Genomic DNA, 13,364 nt, shown 5'->3' on the forward strand with positions numbered 1-13,364 from the left:
ATACAAAGACATCTGGATGATGAAAAGCATACTAGCTTAGAAGATAGCATACAGTACTACACCAGTGTCATATTTATCTAGCAGCATGTGTACACTAAAATGCTTCAGGCTGTAGCTCATGCTAATAATTATCTCTTATGTTGAATCCACCTTGACCCATTTTTATTCCTTTACCCATATTTTAAACAAAAATTGTTTTCAAAATCCTTTCCAGAATGGAAATGTAAAGCCTTTATCTAAAGCAGACACATGTGGGTAATGAAATACCTAGTTTCCATGCTCACTTACCTCTTTTGAAAATTGCCGCTTTTAGAAATTAAATCACTGTATGTTAGTCAGAAGGTTAGGTGGTCACCCAAATATTGCCTTTATTTCTGCTTTAGAAAAAAGCTGTTTAATCGGGTATCAGAAACAATCTAGGCCTACAGATCTGGGTTTGATTTGTTGCTGTTAAGCTCTTGATGATGGATGTCTGCACCAAAACTCTGCTGGAAATGTGGTCTGAAACCCAACAGCTTCCCTGGGTAGAGGAATGAGGGGAGCAGCATTTGGCTGTCTCCCCTTCCTGGGCTTGCTGGTGAGAGGCTTGTGTAGCCACTGTAACAGTGTGGCTCCTTTGGAAGCTACACTCATGGAGAAATGGTATTTCATTCATGTTATGAATGTGCCTGCATACAAAACACAGGCTCATGCAGTACAGTGTTGGGGATTTTTTCCTCACAGTTTTTCCATATGTCATTTGAAATGTATTTATGTTCAACTTATATGGCTTTCATCTGGCTTTCTCTATTATACGTGTGGTTTTCTGTATATACATATATGTGTATATATATAATTTAGGACTAGTGTTGCAGAGGTGCATTCCTGTGTTTCAAGTTTAAGAAAATCAATAAAGTATTATTTAATGCATGTCAACTTCATTTTTAATACTATTTCTAAAGTAAATTGCAGAAAGCATATAACCATCCGCCATGGAATAATAAATTGATACAGAATGTGTGGGGAAAAAGCAATAAGCTGGAATCATTAGAAAGCTCACTGCACCACTCCAGCAACACAAAGCAGTCGTAAACCAGAGGCTGGAATTGCACACAGCAAATGGTGTACACCAGTAAATCTGGCCCTAGTAATTTTATTGCAAATGACATACAAGCCAGAAAAACATTTAGATAATTGAAATTAACACTTTTAACAATGATCTATAAAGCAGTGAATAATAATTAGGAGGTTCTTTCAAGCTCTCTGTAATAATTCTACAGTACTTCAGAATCTATTTTTCCCCTATATATATGAGACAAAATAAGATGGATCCTCTTTTCCTTATGCATTTTACATCTTTATAGGTAAGGTATCATACCAGCCCCCAGTTTGTCAAATGCTACAACTGCGCATGAATCAAAGGCTTGTTATTTTGAACTTGGAACAAAGCTGGATGGAAACGGGAAAGATAATAAAATAAAAGGGAGATACTGGATAAACATAACACAGTTTTTGGTTTTGTGGGTTTTGTTTGTTTTTTTTTGATTGATGCAAATCTGAACCTGTGTTTACTCATATCAAAGTGGCTGTGTATATCACGTCATGTGAAGATAGATAGTTCTTGGATAGGCACAAATGCTGATGCAATCTTTGAAGTCCTTCGGAGGATGTAGCCACTATTGTAGGGTTTTGGGTAGTCTTTTCTGATGCCCTAAGAAAGAAAAGGTTTTCTATTTCGTATTTCATCTGTACCATATTTTTCAACATTGCTTTTAAAATGCAACCATTTCCTTTCTTTCTAACTAAACTGATGAAAGAGAAGATTGAATCTGTCAGGTAATAAATCAGCTTTTTGATGTTGGATCAGTTGTTTGAATCACTGTTTGGCCATATTATTGGTCACTGTCTGTCTTTATACTGCCTCACAAAGGCACCAAATGCAGAGCTGGATCTCCAGTAGAGCTCAATCCAGGTGACAAATCTTTACAATGAGCCTGGGAAAAGAATGGGTGTCAGTGGGAACATTACCTTGCATGACATTGTGCACATGGGGGAAATGTTTCCCTGCAGATTAGAACCAAAACCCCAGTGAACCCCTTTAAAAACTGAACTTCTTCAAGCAGTTATTTGCAGCAGGTCTGAAATCAGTTTTGCTGCCTGGGTTCTGTGTGGAAATCTGGCCATCGCTTTCCAAGCTATCAATCTGAGCTCTTTCATGAATACCAAATTCATTTCAAAAAAATCAGATTCAATAAAACAATTTCTGTAGGGGAAGCAGCAGTGTTGGGAGAGCGACTGAAATATGGGTTTGCATTAAATTCCCTTTTTTTACCAGATGATAGAGATGCTTCAGAAGTACTATTGCAAACATTTTAAAAATAAAACCCAGTCCTCCAGACTTATATAAAACGTTTTTGTTCTAATAAAAGTTGGATAGCTGTGTGTGAGAGAGGGAATAAAGCACTACTAGTGGAAGCAGCACATAAGAGCAATGCTCTGTGTACCAAAACTGAGCTGCTTGCGGGGAAGGAGCGAGTCCTGCAGTGGGAGAGTTGTGCTGTCGCAGTTCTGGGATGCCTCTCCGATATTCTCATCTCTCCTCCCAGGCATTTCCAGCACCAGCCTTTCAGGTGCTGACACCATGGACAAATTTGACTGGAGCATTTTTTCACTGGAAATGGGAGACGTGAGCTGCAAAGCATTAACAGAAGCAAGTGCCTGGGAAAAGCCGTCAGCCCCCGTGGAGAGGTGGCCCATGACCTACGCCACTTGATTCCTGCTTTCACCATACCCAGGGGGAATGTTGTATTTAATGAGAGTCTGGGGAAAACAGCTGGCTTTTGAGAGCCCACCCAAAACCTAGTATTTGTGACAAATGTAAGCTATGGGAAGCTTGCAAACTATAGAGTCCTTTATACCAGGCTACAATAGACTGGTATACAATAGACTGGTATTTAGGGTCTATTTCTGTATAAAAGAAATAGACCCCAAAACTGAACATATCAGTGCTGCCAGTGTTACATGCATTTTTGTGCTCCTGTGTCCATAAGGGATAATTAATTCAACACCCTAGAGAGGCAAGCATATCATAAAAAAAAAAAAAGAAAAAGACTCATTTCCTGAGGGCAGTTGCAAAAGCTGGATCAGTTCTTATTTTAGGTAGCTGGAGAAAAGAGGAAAGTTAACAGTGGGGAGACAGACCAAATTGAGGATGGGGCAATAAAATGATAAAGTCATCACCTGTAAGAATGAACAGGCAGTTTTGTCGCCATGAATTTCAAGCCAAGATGACTCAAAGAGGCAACTACAGGCTTAAAAGCCTCTTAAAGAAGAGTGCCAGAGAGACAGACCTATCTCTCCCAGCCAGAGAAAACTCATGGCTGATGGAAGAAACCTAAGGGTAAATAAGAGATGCCTTAGACAAGTTATATTGACTAGGACTGAACTGAAAGAGATCCAAGCTGTTGTGGCCTTCATTTGTATGAATACAGAAGCAACATTCTTATAAAACTTTCAAGTTCTCTGAATTGCCTTCTCTACTTTTCTCCATATTTATGTTCAGGCAACGAATGCACAAATTTGAGCAACTTCTGTGATGAGCCCTGATTCAGCTTTATGCATCCCAAGACCTTTCTGCCACCAGATGGGACTGAAACAAGCAGGAAATTGAGACCCAGAAGTTTCTTTGTATTCTGTACCATTTAATTTTTTTTTTTTTTCAAATAACGTAAATGGTTGAAACAGATCTATGTATATAAAAGCTCCTAAACTGGCTGAGAGCAAAGGTCCATGTAATCTAGTGTCCTGCCCTTGCCAGTGGCTTTTCTTCTGAAAACAAAAAACTGTCAGAAAGAGGGAGAGACATAGCTTCCCTGGCTTACCTCCCAGCAACCCAGGAGAGAAAGGACTTCCTGAGCCAGTGACTGCATCTGGACTAGGACGTTTAACAGCTGTGAGGAACACATCCTCAAAAACTGTGCTCTCTCTCCTGTTTTGAGCCTGCCTAGGAAGGAAGTTAGTCATTTTTGGTTTTGCTGTTACTGTGTAGTTTAAAGAAGAGTAGTTTGGGGTTTTGGGTTGGAGTTTTTTTCCATTTTGGTTTTTTTACTTTAATTTTCTTCCAGGTCAGAATTAATCATTAGAACAAATCACATATTTCCAAGTTTCATGAAAGGCAACAATGTTTTTTAACGAGTTGTGTAACACATGCTATTGTGGCCCTGGTTAACGGAGAGACATCTAACAGAGAGCTGTGTCATATGCAAAGCTCTGTAAAGAAATAACTGAGCATTGATGAGTTCCCACCAAAACATTAGCACCAAAATATTCCTCTTCAGACTCCAAAATGATGTGCCAAACTTCACTAAATGCTTGTCCACATCAGGTCTCCCTGCCTACAGCCGTGACCAGAGTCAGTCACTTCACCTTGTGAAATGTTCAGGCAAGAGATGAAGAAAGAATAAATGCCCAACAGGTGGACATGAACCTTCGGCAAATGACAAGTGGCCCAAGACAGGTTGTTTGTCGGTCAGGCACCCACCATATTCCTCTGCAGGTGCTTCTGAAGCAGTGCACAATAACCTCTCTCTTCACTTGTGAAAGTGCACTCCCTACCCTGAGGTGTAAGTGTCCCTGCAGCACTGTTTATTTGAAGTTTCTTCTGTCCTGCTTTTCTTCGCCATCAAAATTCATTCTGGTAAGGTTTGTGGCTCCCCAACAATGTGTGTGCATCTAATAGAAATTTATTTCTTGATTTAGTTTCTTACTAATACATGGACAATGCATTTTTAATAGGTTTTTGCCAGTTGCCTCCTTTTTCTGATACTATTATATCAATTGACAAATTATGGTTCCCTGAGGGTCACTTGACATTCAAAAGTATTTGAGAAATAGATTTGAATTCTTTAGTCTACAATTGAGGAATTATATTCATAAAACAATTGTGATTGGCTCAGACAGACACATAATATTGTTTCTGTTCAGCTAGGGCACCTATTCCAACAGTTCAAATGGTAATGGAAAGGACATGCACAAAGGGCTTCAGTTGCAATTATGCCTTTTAAGTAAGAAAAACATACATTGAAACACAGCAACAGATTTTGGTTTTCTGTGTTTCGGAGCATCTGGTTTGATATATTTTGAGTTTAATTTTCAGACCTAAGAGGAACTTTCAGAGCCTTAAATTAGAAGTTGGGGACTCTATTTGGAGCAGTAAATTTTTTTTTTTTCAATCTCTGAACAGTGTGCATATCACTTACTGGGTTCCAAAAGTGCTTCAAAATTTTTGCCTGCAAAGCCTGTAATTCAAGTCCATTACTAGAAGATTTTGTTCAACAAAAAAAAAAAAAAAAGAAAAAAAAGGCTTTGGCTTTACTGTTTGCACTCTGGATACAGTTTATATTCTTGTATTCTTGGCAATAGTAGGAGCAGACCAGGAGCTATCATTCCAGAGACAGCTATCTGAAGCCTAGGCAGAGTTATGGATTTTACATTAACAACCTATTTTGCAGAAATCCTTTACTTCTCATTAACAAAATACAGGTCTGATGGGTATCATGATACTGTTGCTCTCTTATTTATGTTTCTGTTATTTCAAAAATTGATCGTAACTCCACTTTAGTTGGTTTTCTCATCTATTACACTATGCCATATTCAACATGCTTCTTTGAGACAACAATTCATGTTCAGAAGTTCTGGTCCAGGAAATCTTATCTTTCTTCAGTTCTGTCTGGTTTTCAGTAAGTTTATTTGTAGTAATTGGGAGTGCTGAGAGTCCTGCATTTGGTATCCTGTTGTCTTACTGTCAGAAATATTCAATATCATTCTGCTTTCCTTGATAGACAGTGTTTGCTCTTGTATATTGCTATAGGGTTTCGTTACAAAGCAATTATTACCTTTTAGAAATGTTTTTATCTATGAAGCCCATTTTCTTAATGATATATAGCTGGTCGTACAATTAAAAAGGAATAACGATCCTGTTAAATATCCCTTTATATAAAAAAAAGAAAACAAACAAGCCCCCAAAAAACACACACACAAAAAAACCCCCAAACCCCCCAAAAACCAACCAACCAAAAACCCCAAACCGTTAAGAAAGGCATGTTATTATGCTGTGCTATAATTTCATCCCTATTTTTCCTGCAAATTGTTCTAAATGTAATACCTTGGCATAAAAATATTTAACCATCTTTCATCTCTGGTGCTGAAAGTCTTCTGGATCCTTTAATCCCAGAGCATACTAAACTCCTTACTGAATATCTCTGTATCAAAACAATTAGTATTACTTCACAGATGGTATATTAGCCTCGGAAAGAGTTGCAACAAAACTCTGTATCCTGTATCCAATGGGTCAGAAATTGCTGCTGTAGAGAGTACCTCTTAACATTACCAAAACTTTACATAGTCAAAATTCATGTTTGTTTTTTATCTATAAACTTATTGTGGGGTTGTTTTTTTTTTTCCCATGTCCTATAGCACAAGAAGATTCTTCTTGGCAATTCCTTTTATTTCTCTCTTTATATTTTAGGCATCAGACAGAGAAAGGTAAAGCTGTGCAAGGGCTGTCTCCTTTTTGAATACATTTATTTACATGTATATAGCTAAAAATGGGAAGGCGAGTGTTTTCTCTTGTCCTTCTTTTTTTATCTCCTTTAAATGGATCGACCTGCAGCAAACAAGTTATATTCCAGCTGCATGAACAGCCTTCCAGAAAAAAATAGAATCAGATTAAGAGCTAACTTCACAGCTGTGGTTGCTGGATCTTCAAAGCTGTATTTGTTTCACTTGCCTCTAACCATCTGAAAACTTATGCATTTAGTCAGTGCAAGTGTTGAAGATCTTTAGTCACTGGAGAAAAAATGGTCCTTCCAGGAGATGATGTGACCCATTCTGCTGTACGCAGGATGAATTTCTATCTGTCTGCCTTCTGCTTTTAGTAGAGTTGTACTTTCTTATCGCTCCAGTACTGTTGGACTTTGCTACCTTTCACACCAATACTCTTTGACACATCCCAGCTCACAGCCATTTGAGCATGGTGGGTTTTCCCATCACTCCCTCTGGAGGAGTCTGATTTTCCCCGCTGAGCGCAGAGCTATAGAAGAACATACACATTGGACTTTAGGGCAGCTGAAAATAGATGAGGTAAATCCCATTCTTTGAAGTGAGTAGTGATAAGCCCAAAGAGATTATCGATCCAACTAGCAATACAGATGCCTGGGTGAACAGCCCAGGATAATGTGGTGAGGGAGGAGAGCATCTCACTAGCCGAGGGGAATGAAGAGAAGGAGGTGCTTCACTGGAAAAGATGGCCTTGTGCCTGTTGCTGCAGCAGAGGGAGTGACGTGCCTTTTGCAGATTTCATAATCAAGGAGTTAGGGTAAAAGTAGTTTTCTCCTTCTTGCAGACAATCTCAAAATTGAAAATTTAAGGAAGAAGGTGCCGAATATCCAGTGGTCAGCACCAGCCATGTGAGCCTCCAGTTCAGATCTCCTCTCTTCTTCAGTGCTGCTGGGGACTCTCCATCCCTTCTGCTGAGGTTGCTCCACTTCACCCAAACTCACTATGTGGACACTGAAGGCAGGAGTAGCAAGGAGGGCTCTGAGAGGAATGCTTTTACACTCATGACAATAAGCGATTTCACTCCCAGACTCTTTGTCTCGGGTACCATTCAGTGTAAAATGGTGCAGGTAATGAACTGATAGTTTGTTTTCTGAAACAAACAAGCACTTCAGAGAGAAATGTACTGGTTTGTGCAGAAGCCAGCATTAAAAATATGCAATCAGTAAGGATGAGAGGAAAATCTACTGTTTGTATAGAAGAAGAATGCTTTACAGCCCTAATCCGTTACTAAAGGTTCCCATTCATCCTTGGCAATGAGATCAATTTGTGCTGAAAATTTAGTCCTATATGTGTGAATTGGAAGTGATCTTATTAGTGTTTTACTACATCAGGTCTGATAAACTCCCCTATCTATTTCAGTTAAGCTTCTATTGATCCACTTAGGAGATCAATTTGGTTTTCATTATTTTTGGAGGGGTGATTTCATTTGTCTCAGACTGAAGTTATTAAAAAAAAAGTAATTTAGCACCGGGGGAGGGGGGGGGGGGGGGGGGATGTGCATGCACTATCTGAAGTGCACACACAGACACACACAAAGGTACATATTCATGTAGCGGGGCTGCCTGTATGACACTTTGTCCTCTCACTTCTTCAGGTCCTGTTACAGTAGTTGGATCAGACTTCGGTGGCTGAACTGCAATATAGCTATAGAAAGAAAAATTTAACGGGTAACAGAGGCTTTTCTAAGTTCATCTGCAATCAAAGCTCCATCTGCAAGTCAGAAAGGGCAGTGCAAGTCAAAGGTTTCATGTTTCCAAAAGAGGGTGGAGGGTGGCTGAAGAAGGCAACAGAGAAGTGTGATGTCTAAACCCTGGATAAATGTCAACTGCAAATAAAGTCATTGCTGTGAGGAAGGAGGATGCTTTCGTCTTTCTTATAAAAAAGTGATCAGAGGGATGGAATGCTTCTGTAAGGAAAGGCTGAGAGAGCTGGAGTTGTTCAGCCTGGAGAAGAGAAAGCTCTGGGGAGACCTTTGAGTAGCCTTCCATAAGGGGGCTTATAAGAAAGATGGGAACAGACCTTTTAGTAGGCCCTGTAGCGACAGGACAAGGGTTAAAGATTTTAACTAAAAGAGGGGATATTTAGGCTGGATATAAGGAGGAAACAGGTTGCCCAGAGGGGTGGTGGATGCCCCATCCCTGGAAACAGTCAGGGTCAGGCTGGACAGAATTCTGAGCAACCTGTTCTAGTTGAAGATGTACCTGATCATTGCGGGGGTTAGGACTAAATGACCTTTAAAGGTCCCTTCCAACTCAAACCATTCTATGATTCTATGATTTTTATCAGGTATGTTAGGCAATGCCCGTAAGTGGAGAGGAACAGGGAGGGAAGGGCTGTAAGAAAAGACCCTTTCTCCAAAGTATCTGCCAGTGGTTTTTGGTCTACCATACACCAGGGAAAACAGAAAAGGCTCCTGGAGGTGTGGAATAAAGACAAGACCCAAGACCTTGGCCTACATGAGGGTTCATGTCTTGCACTCATACGGGGTAAATACTCCCATCCCCATTTCCCATTGACAAGGCACGGATCCAGGACTGTGCTTCTTGTGGCTGCCAATACCAGGAGAAAAAAAAATTTTACGAGCAAGAGGCTATACTCGTGGTGAATTTGAAACAGTTTTTTAGTACTGTCATGGTAACTAAGCATCGCTGCGCTTTGTCCCTGAAGTGCCTGAAGTTGAAATGGAAAATCACCAAAAGAAGTGTGAGAAAGGCCATAAGAAGTACCCCTGCTGCGTTATTTTTCTCTTTAGAGACGTCATAGACTAGTCCTGTTTATTTATAGCTGTATTAGCATAAATTCAACTTCAATTTTTCAAAAGCTATTTTACTATAAGACTACTCTGTGTCTTTACCATTGTTCACACTTCACACTCTGATGAAGTTATTAGCAGAAGGCCTATAAATTCAAATCATTAAACTGGGTATCTCCCGTTCAACTGAAATGAACTCAGGATAATAAATTGAAAACATAAAAAACCTTTCCAAATTTAGAGATAGACCTCTTGAACAAAGAACTGAAAATTCTGAGTCACCTAGCAAAGACAACTGGCACTCTGCATGCACCATCTTGTTTTGTGAAGCAAAAACTGAGGACATATTTGTCATGGTTTCCCCTGAGGCAAAAGAAGACTAGTGGGAATGGTGAATCTGACCTGACGTACAAGACTCCCAAAAATTTCTAAATGACTTGGGAAGTCAGTGTGCTCCCTGTGGGCAGATCTCAACATTTACATGGATGCAGGTATCCAGCCTGTGCAATAAGGCTGAGTTAATATCATTGTCCTGTTTCTAAGAGACAGCAGATGTTACAGTCTTTCAAGCTGTCTTCTTATCAGAGGGAAGCTGGGGATATAAAGGCCAGAGTTTTCTTGTGAAACAAATTTGTTTATGTCCACAGTCTCTGCTGCAAAACTTGTAAAGCAGCATATGGAAACCTCCTTTTTCAGAGCCTGATGCTGAAGCTACTTATTCGCCTCAGTAGCTGTCAATAGATGAAAACTCTAAATCAGAGCATGAAATATCTTGCTTTTCTAACAAACACCCTCATTCCACTTGGAGAGACCCTTAGTAGCAGACTTGAGAACAGTCAGTACTGCTGCAAGGAGCAGTTATGGATTCACAGGGAGCAGAAAACTTTCTTGTGTGGGACCTAGCAACGCCTCCTTGTAATGCTCTGCAAAATGATGCTTGAACAAGCCTCAGCTGTTGAAATGTCCTGATGTTTAGAGCTCTTTAAAACATGGCATTAAGCTTGCCTTCCTTTAGGAAATACTGCCCTTTATAGTGCAAACTTTTGTGAAACTCCTAATCTCAGAAAAAACCTTTCAAATCTAAACACTGGGATACATCATTACCGGTTACTCATCATTTCTATTGATTACAATACTAATAATAGTGATTATCATTACCACTCTGTGTATTTTCTCTCTGGTAGTATGGCAATTTCTGCACCATATGTGTGCTATTCAGACAGTTCCTCTTGCTATACTTACTCAGACTTGCTGATAAGTGTGCAATTTGTGAATGCAGTCCCCAGCTGAGTAGTCCATTCCTAGTTAGCAAACTACTTCTGCCACCTATAAATAGGTATGTGCTAAAGTGCTTTTCCAGGTGTGACTTTAACACAATATTAGCCAGTGTGGGCCTAGTAGAAGGCAAAACATTTTAACATGCTGTACAGTAAGCCACCATTTATCTCTCCTGTGTGTAACCTTTTTTCTGAGGTCGATTTTTTATTTAACATAAGAGATAAACCATGTTAAGCAAAAGAATAATGTTTCCATCTTGCACTGCTGCTCCATTTAAACTTTGCAAAATTGGCTTTTTGGTTACCAAAACCCACATAGATTAGGAAAAAGAAAGAGAAGAAAGAACTGTTGCAGAACTATGTAAAGATAAGTCCCACAGCTGCTATGAAAGAAGAGCTCTCTTGCTGGAATGTCAAATAAAAAAAAAAGAAGAAAAAAACCCCAAAATCAATGGAATCAATTCTAAAAGCCATCTGGTCCCTATATGGGAGGAATTAGTGTATAAATGCAACTATCTCCCTCAACCTTTCATCCCTGGGAAAGGTGAAATTTTAAGCCATGATGTCCTCCATTACTCATCTCATTAGTCATCTTGCTATTATAATTAGCATTGCTAGGCTAGATGCCTGCGTTACAGCTTTTAACCCACCTCTGGTGAACAGGGAGTGGAATTACTCAGCTCTCTCACGGCAGGCTGTCCCTCTGTGAAATGTCGTCAAAAATCCAAGCACATTTTGTAAGAGGGGGAAGGATGTTGGTCTGGAAGACTTCTTTCAATGTCAGCATATTTTATAAATGGGCCTCAGGAACTGGACATGTCCCTAGTTATTTTTATGAAATAATTTACAATCTCAAAGGGCAGAGAAATTCAGGTTGGGATTAAAATTGCTCTGGCTTCCTGCCTCTTTTTACACCTCTGCCTGTTGATTTACACATTGCTCCATTTCATCACAGGAGTTTTAAACTTGCACACAGGAAAAAAAATGGGTTGGAAGGGACCTCTATATGTTGTTTGGTCCAGCCTCCTTATCTAAGCTGGGCGATTTCTAAACTGGACTAGACTGCTCAGGGCCATGCCCAGTGGAGTTTTGCATGCCTCTAGGGATGCAGATGGCACAGCCTTTCTGAGCAGTCTGCTCCAGTGTTGGACCACCCTCATGGGAAACTGTGCTCCTTGGCTCAACTGGTGTCTTTTGCCTCTTGTCCTCTCACTGTTCGTCGTCCAGGAAGCATTTGGCTCCTCCAAAAAACCTGTTACTGGACAGCTGAGGACTTACTGCTTTCTCTACACTGAGTTGCTCCCTTGGCATGTCCTCACAGACCCCCAGCCAGCTTCATGGCCCTTTGCTGGACTTGCTCCAGTATGTCCATGTCCTGATGGTACCAGGGAGCCCAAAACTGGGTACACTACTCCAAACGTGGTGTCAGAAGTGCTAAAAAGAGGAGCATAATAATTTCCTTGAGCTGCTGCCTCCAGTCTTACCAGTACAGCCCAGCTTGTGGTCAACACTACAAGAGCAGAGTGAAGAAAAGTGAATATTTCAGAGATAAATTAAATTGGAACTACTAATGAGGAATAAACATAATGCTGAACAAAGGGATGGTTTCCAGTACAACATCCCAGTTTCAGTTATCTGCAATTGTTTGAAGCTTCTGCTTTAGGCAGAAACCTTGGAATAATCATAAAGATTCACTTTAGACAATAATTCTAGATTTCTACACTTAATGTGTAGAAGTGGGGTTAAGAACAAGCAAGCAACCCCACCTACAGAGCCTGAGATATGATGCAGAAAGGGCATTTGCAACCTTGGAGCTGAATCAGTGCCTTTGGGCTCAGTCCTTCATTATATTTACAGACAAAACAAAGATAACATCTCACTGTGAAGTTAAATGTAAGATTCAGCATACCCATCCACATCTTCAGATATTGTATGTGAAACTGGATATGTGTTTTCTTCGAAGCGTGTGTTTCGATTCTCACTCTTTCCTCCATGGCACTGCAGTGTTTCCTCCAAGGTGCTACAGTCCTTTCCTCTTCAGGGCAGATATTCATGAGCCAAGGGAAATTTAGCCTTAAATCAGATATCTTCAGATATTTTTCTGTCTTACAAGTCTAACTCTACAAATGACATTTTAAGAGGAAAAACAGAGGGAGGGAAGGAAGGGGCAGGATGCATTTAACATTTGCTCAAATACGTTAGAAATGTGGGGATCATCTGACCACTACCACAGACAACTGTAGTATTGATGTCTGGGTTAGAAGGGTCTACATCTATTCCACTTGTCGCCAGCCTCCAGAGGTCGCAAAACACCCTGATACCCAATAATCAACATAAGACTTGTAGTAAGTGATTCAAAGGCAAAAATAACAATGAAACACAGGAAGCAGCACCGGAGAGAAGCCAGAGACAAAAAAGGAGAAAAACTGAGATTAGGTGCTTTGTATGCATATGTACATAGAACCCAGTGTCCTGTGTCCCTATGGCACAGCATTTTGTCGTGTAGAATACCCATCTGAGCCTAGGGATCCCTTTACACTCCACACAATGGAGAGCTAAAGCCCCCATCTTTTTGTCCTTGCCAAGCCAATAGGATATAAAATCTGTCTAGACGTGAAATCTGGTTTACAGGCTGACGCTGAGTGTATGAGTAGAACAGGGAATTGGGGACATTAGACATTATTACCACTAAGAGTCTGTAAACCTTTAGACAGTGTTTTCAACACTCTAGGGGAAAA

This window comes from Strigops habroptila, chromosome 7, assembly GCF_004027225.2.
Source record: "Strigops habroptila isolate Jane chromosome 7, bStrHab1.2.pri, whole genome shotgun sequence".
Classification (NCBI taxonomy): Eukaryota; Metazoa; Chordata; class Aves; order Psittaciformes; family Psittacidae; genus Strigops; species Strigops habroptila.